Below are 9,094 nucleotides of genomic sequence, written 5' to 3'. Positions count from 1 at the left end.
TAAAACACTAATGTATTAACAAATCAAATGATACCGAAACTAAAGAACGTATTTAATGGTTTCCAAGGACATATAATTTATTTTTGGAAAAAATAATTTATTCAGTTTTAGTCACATTGTAATATTTATAATATATTAAACGCCTAACGCAAATAATCCTGCAAACTGAATAGTAAAAACACTAATGTATTAACAAATCAAATGATACCGAAAACTAAAGAACGTATTTAATGGTTTTCCAAGGACATATACTTTATTTTTGGAAAAATAATTTATAAGTTTTAGTCAAATTACAATACATTACATGCCTAACGCAAAAAAAAAAAAACTAGATAGTAAGAAAACATTACCAATGCAAATCGAAGAATAAGGAATATATCGAAAATTTTAAGTGGTTTCCTAGGAAACGTTAATTATTATTTTATTCTTGGTAAATTATTTATTCAAATTTTAGTCAAATTGTACTATTTATTATATATAAAAACGCCTAAAACTAAATCTCAGCCAACTAAATAGTAACACACTATTTGTTATAACAAATCAAATAATATCGAAACTACCGAACATATTTATTATAACATATTCAGTTTTAGTCACATTACAATATTTTACAATATATTACATACCTGACGCTAAATTCAGAAAAACTAAATTTTAAGACACCAGAACTAATGCAAATCGAAGGATATCAAACCTACAAAAAGTTTAAGTGGTTTCCTAGGAAACGACAACTATTCTTTGAAAAAATAATTTATTCAGTTTTAATCACATTTCAAAATATTAATATACAAAACGCCTAACACTAAATCTCAGCCAACTGGATAGTAAGAAAACATTACTTATGCAAATCGAAGGATAACGAATATACAGTATCGATAATTTAAAAACGCCATAATTAAGGCTTATACCAAAATTCAGCTAACTAGGAATTTTTCCGCAGTTTGAAATATTCAGTAAAATGACTGGACTAAGAGTAGAACATGTCTTACATAACGGTCTAGACAGTTAACATGTAATTTATCATAATTTATTATTAATTTTTATCTAGGCAGTGTCCAAACTCTCATTATAGATGCTCTCATTATAGGAATCATGTACTCAGGGAAAATCATTTGGGACTATTTTCCAAAACACTTTAACAAACGGGAAAGTGACTTAGTTTAAGGGAAAGTAAATATAAAGAAGGATCCAAAGAAGTAACTTGAATCTAACTTAATTTCGATCACTCTTCTGACATGATAACAGTTACGGCTCTAATATTTTCAGTACATCCATATTTAAGGCTGGAAGTAAATCCATAACAATTACATATGTACTTTTGTGAAAATTTTTGGCCAAATCAACATAAATAATTAGAAAATTTCAGTTTCGGCGCAAAAAAGTGCGCAGAATGTGTAAAATACTGCACTTTAGATAAACTTGAAACATAGAAAAATGTTCTAGTTTTGTTAAAGCCACTTTTTAGTATCCGGAGAGTATATTAAGAGACATTAACAGTAAATAAAACATTACTTAGTAGTAGACAAATCAGAAATTTACGTCTTTTTGCACAGTATGATTTTGCTGAGACTTTATGTTCACTTTTGATTTCAGCACGCAGGTCGTGGCAAAATTCATCCTAGTCACTAAATCTTCCATTTTAAAACTAATTTAGCATTAATGTAAAATTAGTTTGTATGAGTAAATACGTTAGTAGTAGTATTACTTTTTTTGCCCCGAAATGCCTCATTTTAGAAAATATTTTTGACATTTCGTACATAATATTTTCGTACAAATATTTTGCCTGTCAAATCGTACAAAATTTTTATACAGGTTATTATGCACTAAATGGTCATTAATAAAATAATTTTGAGGAAATTAAGAAAATTTAAAACAGCTGTTGTTCTGATATTTGTTCCGATATCTTATAAGAGATCATAATAATGGTGACCGCTGAAGTTTTGAGGATACAAACGTAGAATAAACTATCACTATAATGTCCAATCAATTGAAACCTGTACCATCTATTGTCTTTCAGATTAATTGAACGAGTTTGTGATGCAAATCCAGTCAAACATATGAAATATGTTCTCTCAGGTTTACCTTTTCTATGGATATTTAAAATATGAAGTAAATTGTTTGTATCGTATTTGCTACACCTTTTCAGTTAAAAATTTCCGAAACATTTAACTTAGGAAAAAGATACCTACAGCAAATTTCATATAGTATGCCAATATTGAAGAGATGGAGAAACATATTAATGTTTTTAGTTCTGTTTAGTTCCCAAACTGCCTAGCGCTGGTTTAACACATGTCTATTATAACTATGATTAACACCTGTCACCTGCACGTACATGTCCGTAGTGTTAATGTACAATAGATATCTCAGGTCAATTATAGCTAGAGAGACAATTTAGTAAAACAAAAATGTCTTGCCTCGTTGTCGCAATCACCTTGTTTATGTTATAATAAGATACTTTAATTTATTTAAATGATTTCCGATTAAATTTCTTTTTCTAGAAACATATAAAACACTGTGGTTAGTATTTAATTCACAAAAAATCATGTAAAATCGTTATTGTATACTCAGAATGTTTAACGGAGTTTGTTACACATTTAGTATAACTACAAGTATAGTACAACCACAGAAAAACTATAAAACTAGACAATTTTTGTCATTTAGGGTTCAGATGGTAAGATTACGACTGACTCATGTAAGTTGCACTGATATTACGATAATCAAATTAGTTATTATCTTATATGCTTATTAAATTAAACATTTTTTTACATTTGAAAATATTTAAATTTGTATCAGAAGAAATACCCTACAATTTATTTACGAAACATTTTATATTCTTGAAAACAATTTAAAATGTATTTAAGTGAGTTATATGATGCAACATGTTCTGTATTTCTAAGTTCTTCATTAACAATTCATATAACTATAAATGCCAATAGGTATTGTTGATTAATTAAAAACATCAGACTTTCGTTCCTGATAGATTTTAGACACCCGCTACAAATATAAAAAATGTATACTAAATATAATCTAGCTGTGCGAATTGTACCATAGTTCAAATTCATTTATGCTGAATCGCGGTAGGAAGTAGGCTCTTATTAACTAGACGCGGTGCGGGGACTTTGTTTGTTCAGTTGGACCGGCAATCAGCTGATCGGTCAGTGACGTATCGGGTGATGCGTTCCTCCCGGCTCGCTGGAGGATTCAGTTCGAGTCTTGAAGCCACGACGACAAGGTCCTGTTGAGAATCGCAGCTCTTCCTCTAACCCTATAGTGTGGGATTTAGAGTAATTCCATTTTTTATCGCGTGTAAATTTAATTCAAGTTTTTTTAATTTTTCTTCAGTGCGTATTAAATCCCTATCAGCCTCCGTAATCTTCAAAGTAGTAAGTCCCGTAGCATCACCAGAAGCATATGTTAAATAGACCTTTTAACCTCACTTATTTACATTTTGAATGTAAGAAGACTATCCACTAACCATTGGTTTAGATTGTATTAAAACGAGATTTATAGTTTAATTCATTCTCGAGATATCATCCCGATCATAAGTTATCTTATCTAAACAAATCAGACAAATAAACTAGGTCGTTGGAATGTAAGGCACGTCTTACCAATAAATCTACTAACACCACATGTTAAGATATCATATGATTGTACACAGTCTAATTGATTAAAATTGTAATTTGTAATTATTATAATTGTACACATTTTTTTAAGCTATGATTTTCTCGTTACCATCATGGTTACCCATAAGACCAATGTAAAAATATTCATTAACGCCTATCCTAACATTATGAAGTGATACGCACCATATTCGAACTGGATGTTCTACTTTAGAAACGAATCTTCCTTAAAGTTGTCTAGTCTGTATGTCAGTTTTGTTCTCAAGTTGTCATGTGGACAGACAGTCAGACAGATAGAAATAAGATTTTTTCTGCTCGTAGAATGATAGGCTTCGCTAAAGCTTTAGGCAACTAGTGCTTTGTAATTTGAAAGAAATACATTCATTTATAATAACTTAATAAATGATAATATGGTTATTTTAATTTAATTCCTTATTTTAGTGAAAAAATATTGATTTTAGTCACCCGTAAATGTTATGTGCAATAAGATCACATCAGATCACATTCACATGTGAGCGTAGGCCGTAATCGTATGTCGTCTGACTACTTAAGGTCAAAGGAAATTCCTGGACAAGCCAAAGCAATAGAGACGTCCGTTGTAGAAAGGTACAGCTCTTAGGGTAAGTTGTGTCAAAGGGCAGGCCTTCTCATCACGTCTGGACAGAATTATATCGAGCACGATTCTCCCCGGACTATTTTATCTCCAAAATTCAATTCATCACAACCTATATCTTTCTGAGAAACATTATATTTGGTATCCTTCATTGTATTAAAATCGGAACGAATAAAACAAAAACAACTAACCATCACAAAAGGTTAGTAGGCGATAAAGTTTTTGGCTTTGTTGATTTTATCATTATTTGAATTTAAAATATTATGTAATTCGAATTTTTTTGTCGTTATGTGGGCACAATAATCTATATACTATTTTATAAAAATATAATGGAGTCTATATTTGTGTGTGTGTTTTACTTAGATACTCAGTCACGTAAAAACTACTAAACCGATTGTATTGAAATGTATTGAAATATTACATGGACATTCGTATTGGCCCTGGAACATATAGGTCTATTCCTATTTCAAAAATCCCTCTGGGCTACGCCCCACTGGTCTTATTAACTTCTTTATTGGCTTAATCAGCAGATAGTAAATGTGTTTTTGTAATCAACTGTTCTTTGTAAACATCAAAATGTGATAATACAACGATATGTACCATTTTAAATTTCTTTACGTTTATAGCATTGAAAGCAGATTAAGCTTAAAAGTAACACCTCATGTTATCACTAATTTTCTTTCATAGTTTTTAATATGACCCGACAGTTGTTTTGCACTGGTATACCAAATAATAATATGATTTTAATGCAATGCTCGTTGAACATGAAATTTGTTTATATTTCGCAGTCTGGTACTGCACTGTTTAATATTTATAGATAATTTATAAGATAAATTATTCTTAAAACTATAATAAAATGTACGCCATGAAAATTTTTAAGAGAAAAAAAATACAATACATTTTGTTTTTAACTTACTTTTCTTTCTTTGAGTTATCGTTAAATATGTTGCACTTGCAGTATATTTGCAGTATAGAAAATATATACATTATTTTCTATGGAATATCACTGAATGGTCTGCAGATCACAACATATATTCACCTTAATTTCCTCTCAGAAATTTCCGATACAACAAAGGGCTGTAACTTCTGCCAAGAGAACTTCACCTGGCCGTGAAAGGTTCCTCGATACTGGTATAAGCCACTCAAATAAATTGAAAATAAAGAGTTTTTGTGTATTGATCCTTGAGCACTAAATATTAATTTCGCCCATATTAACCAGTTCCAATGCAATAGATTGCACCCTCTCTGTAAAAAAAAACTCATAAACTAATTATAAGCGTTTCCTCTGATAGCATAATTGCATAGCTTACTTTGTGAAACTGCACAACCTTTGTCACAGCCTCGGGTGATGTCTAAAAAACACCACTTTTTCATTCGTTTATCGCATTTGTTACTGAAAGCAAGTGGAAAAAAAATGTAGATACACAAGGAGGAAGGCAAATTAGAGATGCGATTAATAAAAATTAATTAGCAAAAGAATAATATAATGGAAGGACAAATTGGATAGATCAGTTTAATTGGGTTTGGGTAATTAGTGCTTCACAATCGAAATGTAACATATACAGAATACAGTTTTCAGTTTTTGCATTTTCTCCCACAGAGTTTGAGTATGTTAGTTTATTCTAGAGGCAGCCAGTACCCATGGCTAGCTAGACAATAACTGTAGAAGTACTGAGACGGCTAAGCACGGGGAGGGCGAAGTCTCTGATCCCTTAGGACAATCCTTGGCAATGCGGGAAGGTCGGAAGCTTTAACTAGTCTATTGAGGTGATATTAGATGAGAGAATTTTCTTCGTGCCAAATTTGGCACTGCTTCAAAATGTAGAGGTACACACCCTGGTGGTTTTATAACTTCTTGACATAGTGGAAAAGAATCACGAACGTGTGTCGCACACCGATAAGTGAGCCACTAATTGTCACAAAAGGCAGTCCCATTATGGTGTTGGAGTCACCGATTTCAACAAGGATTGCCGAAAAGCCGGGTGAGAGAGAAAACGCCTAGCAAATTGGCATGATCTTGCCACGCGATTTAAACTACTTACCAGGGAGCGTTATTACATGTAGATGGGGTATGATTCACAGAAGAATGATTCTAGCAGTTATTTGGATTAGTATATCGATAAAGTATAGAATGAGGATTAAACAACAAAGTGACTATAAATTAATTAGAAATATTAATTATAATCTTCAATTAAAAGTTCTAACAACGCTGTTTCTGCATTTATACTCTAAAATCAATTTGATTTTTTTTCTCTCTGAATTATAATATGCATATTAAAAAAAACTAGTTTTATGTACTGTTATTCTTAAATTTTATAGTTAAGAAATCTACTTACATTTATTTATTTTGTTATCAATATTTTTTTTATAAAGAAAACTGACAATAGTTTATGTTGATTATCCTGAAATATATTTGATTAAAAACTTAAATGTAGTGTACATAAAAGCATGAAAAATTTCTTTGCAATAATTTGAAACACCAAATTATTTCCGAGGCCCATTGTGGGGTGACCCCATCTCTAATCGTGATAATTTTTATCTATTGAATTTGTTACCGGAAAATATACCAAAAGGCCTATGCACACCTCATGCACGATAGTTGACGTCTTCTCTGTCAGATCCCCGTTTCCCATTTCTCTTATGTCCTTGGTACTAGTATAGGAGGTATATACCGATTCATATAGTACATCCTTCATCACTACCCATAAACATGGGCTTACCGCTCTTTCTTTTTTCTTTGGACTGTCTCAGAGAGAATGACTTGTTATGCTTGGTGCAATGCCGTTGTGGATTTCACGTGACAGCCTCGTCCTTGTGTTTTGCAAACAGTGTGACTTTTGAATTCAATTCCATTTCAAGTTTCGCTTATTGCAGTGTCTAAAATCTGACGATGTCACAGACTTGACTCCTGAACCTTGGAATCCACATACGTCTGCAGAGATCCAAAAAAGTCGATAACGAAGAAACCCAAAGTGAACTATTTGCATAGTTTGGACACCAGAGATACATAGAATAAAAAAATATAATGTATGTAGTTGAAGAGGTGTTTTCATTGTCTTATTAGGTGCACAATTTTTCGTTTTGAGTTTCTTTGTCGCCGAGTTTTATTGGATCACTTGAGACAGACGTGAACTCCAGATTCCAGGAGTAAAATCTGATATAACGTCAGATTTCAGACACTGCTCTAGGTGGAAGTTTAAATGGAGCTGAACCCAACATTCATATTGGATCAACCCTTTTCACCATAGCTACGTTATCGTGAACATGTTATGACACGATATCAGGGAAGCGAATTTCTAGCACCTTGTGTTGCAATGACAGCTTTATTAAATAACCAATCATGAAGGGTTTCGTTCTAATGAGAGACTAATTAATAAAAGGACGAATGCCTTATAGCTACTTGTGTGATTAAAATTCATAAACTTTAATGGAAATAGAGAGAGTAAGGTACTTTAAATACATACATTTTTTATATACGTTGTTATACTACGAACGTTAATAATACAGTGTATCTATTAGAGAACTGTTTAAAAATGTCTGAATTAATTTCAATACGGGTTCCTCTAAATAATCGAGTTTACTAATACACAAATAGATCATCATTCGTTATCAATTAAACGTTATATTATTAAGTAATTCGATAATTGAATTCGCTGGCTAGTATAATAACCAATAATAGTCATGTTTTCGTAATTTATATTTAATTATTATAAAAATGGAGACATAAAAACATTACTATTTTAAAATTTATAAAGTATATCCAGTTGCTATCGTTTTGCAATGAGGTCAAGACGTGTAACACTTTTTGAAGATTTATGCACAACTTCTGTGTAGATACCTCTTTGAAGTCCCCTCAAGACGATTCACCTGTGGTGATGGAAAAACTGTACGTTAGTTAACGTAAATTTTATAGTGAAGGCAAGACATATTTGGAAGGTTGAACTAATAATATTGTACTTTCCACAGATGAGTTAAAATAATTGTCACTGCCTGTAAATGTTTAATTGAGAGGTGTGATGGTTTCCGCATCTATTATATTATTCTCGGAAATTAAAATGTGCATAACTAATGTTTATAGATGAAAATAAATACCTGATATTACAAAAACAAATACAGTGGGAAGGTTGAGCTCAGTTCCCCTAACCTTCCCCTTAGTGCGGAAATACTAGGTGATAAAAAATTATCAGTACAGTAGTAAGTAAATAATGGTTGAAATTAGCAAATTCCTCATCATGTGTTTTGATCATTGATCAATAACATGTGATAACCTAGTTACTGATCAATTAGACCAACTATTTGTGGGCAATCTTCAAAGTATGCCTCTCAGAACTTCCAAGCAACGTTTGTTCTCTTGACGAACTTACCTGATATACCTGAAGGGCTGCCTAAGATTGGTCATATAAGAGTACCTGCGATTGTCACGCAGAACCTACCACTTGACTAATACTTTTATGGGGCCGTAAAACATTATCTTCACGTGTAGAGTCATTTTGCTCTACTGCTAGATTCATAAAAGGTAAAATAAAGTTATCAAATTTATAAACATTATGTATTAGGACTTCGCATCAGATTTTGCCAAGTTACAGTTCTTTTGTTAAGCTGAAATAATTTGCGCAAGTTCTGTTCAAAGGGAGTTACTGCGAAATATAAACTAAACCCCATTTCTTCTACAGGTGCCATCTTTGTCGTGCCTTCGCGTCAACCTCTGTTCCCAGAAATCCGAATATTGAGTCGTATGAGATACGTGTAATAAAAAATTGCTCTAAAAATAAGGTAAGAACATATTAAAAACTAAAGAAAGAAAGAAAATTAAGGGTAAGAATACGTTAGTTTTATAAGAAAATAAACCGATATCTCGGAG

The sequence above is a fragment of the Homalodisca vitripennis genome, chromosome 5 (genome assembly GCF_021130785.1).
Source record: "Homalodisca vitripennis isolate AUS2020 chromosome 5, UT_GWSS_2.1, whole genome shotgun sequence".
In the NCBI taxonomy this organism is placed as follows: domain Eukaryota; kingdom Metazoa; phylum Arthropoda; class Insecta; order Hemiptera; family Cicadellidae; genus Homalodisca; species Homalodisca vitripennis.
The sequence above is the reverse complement of the archived record's forward strand: the minus strand, read 5'-3'. Positions refer to the sequence as shown.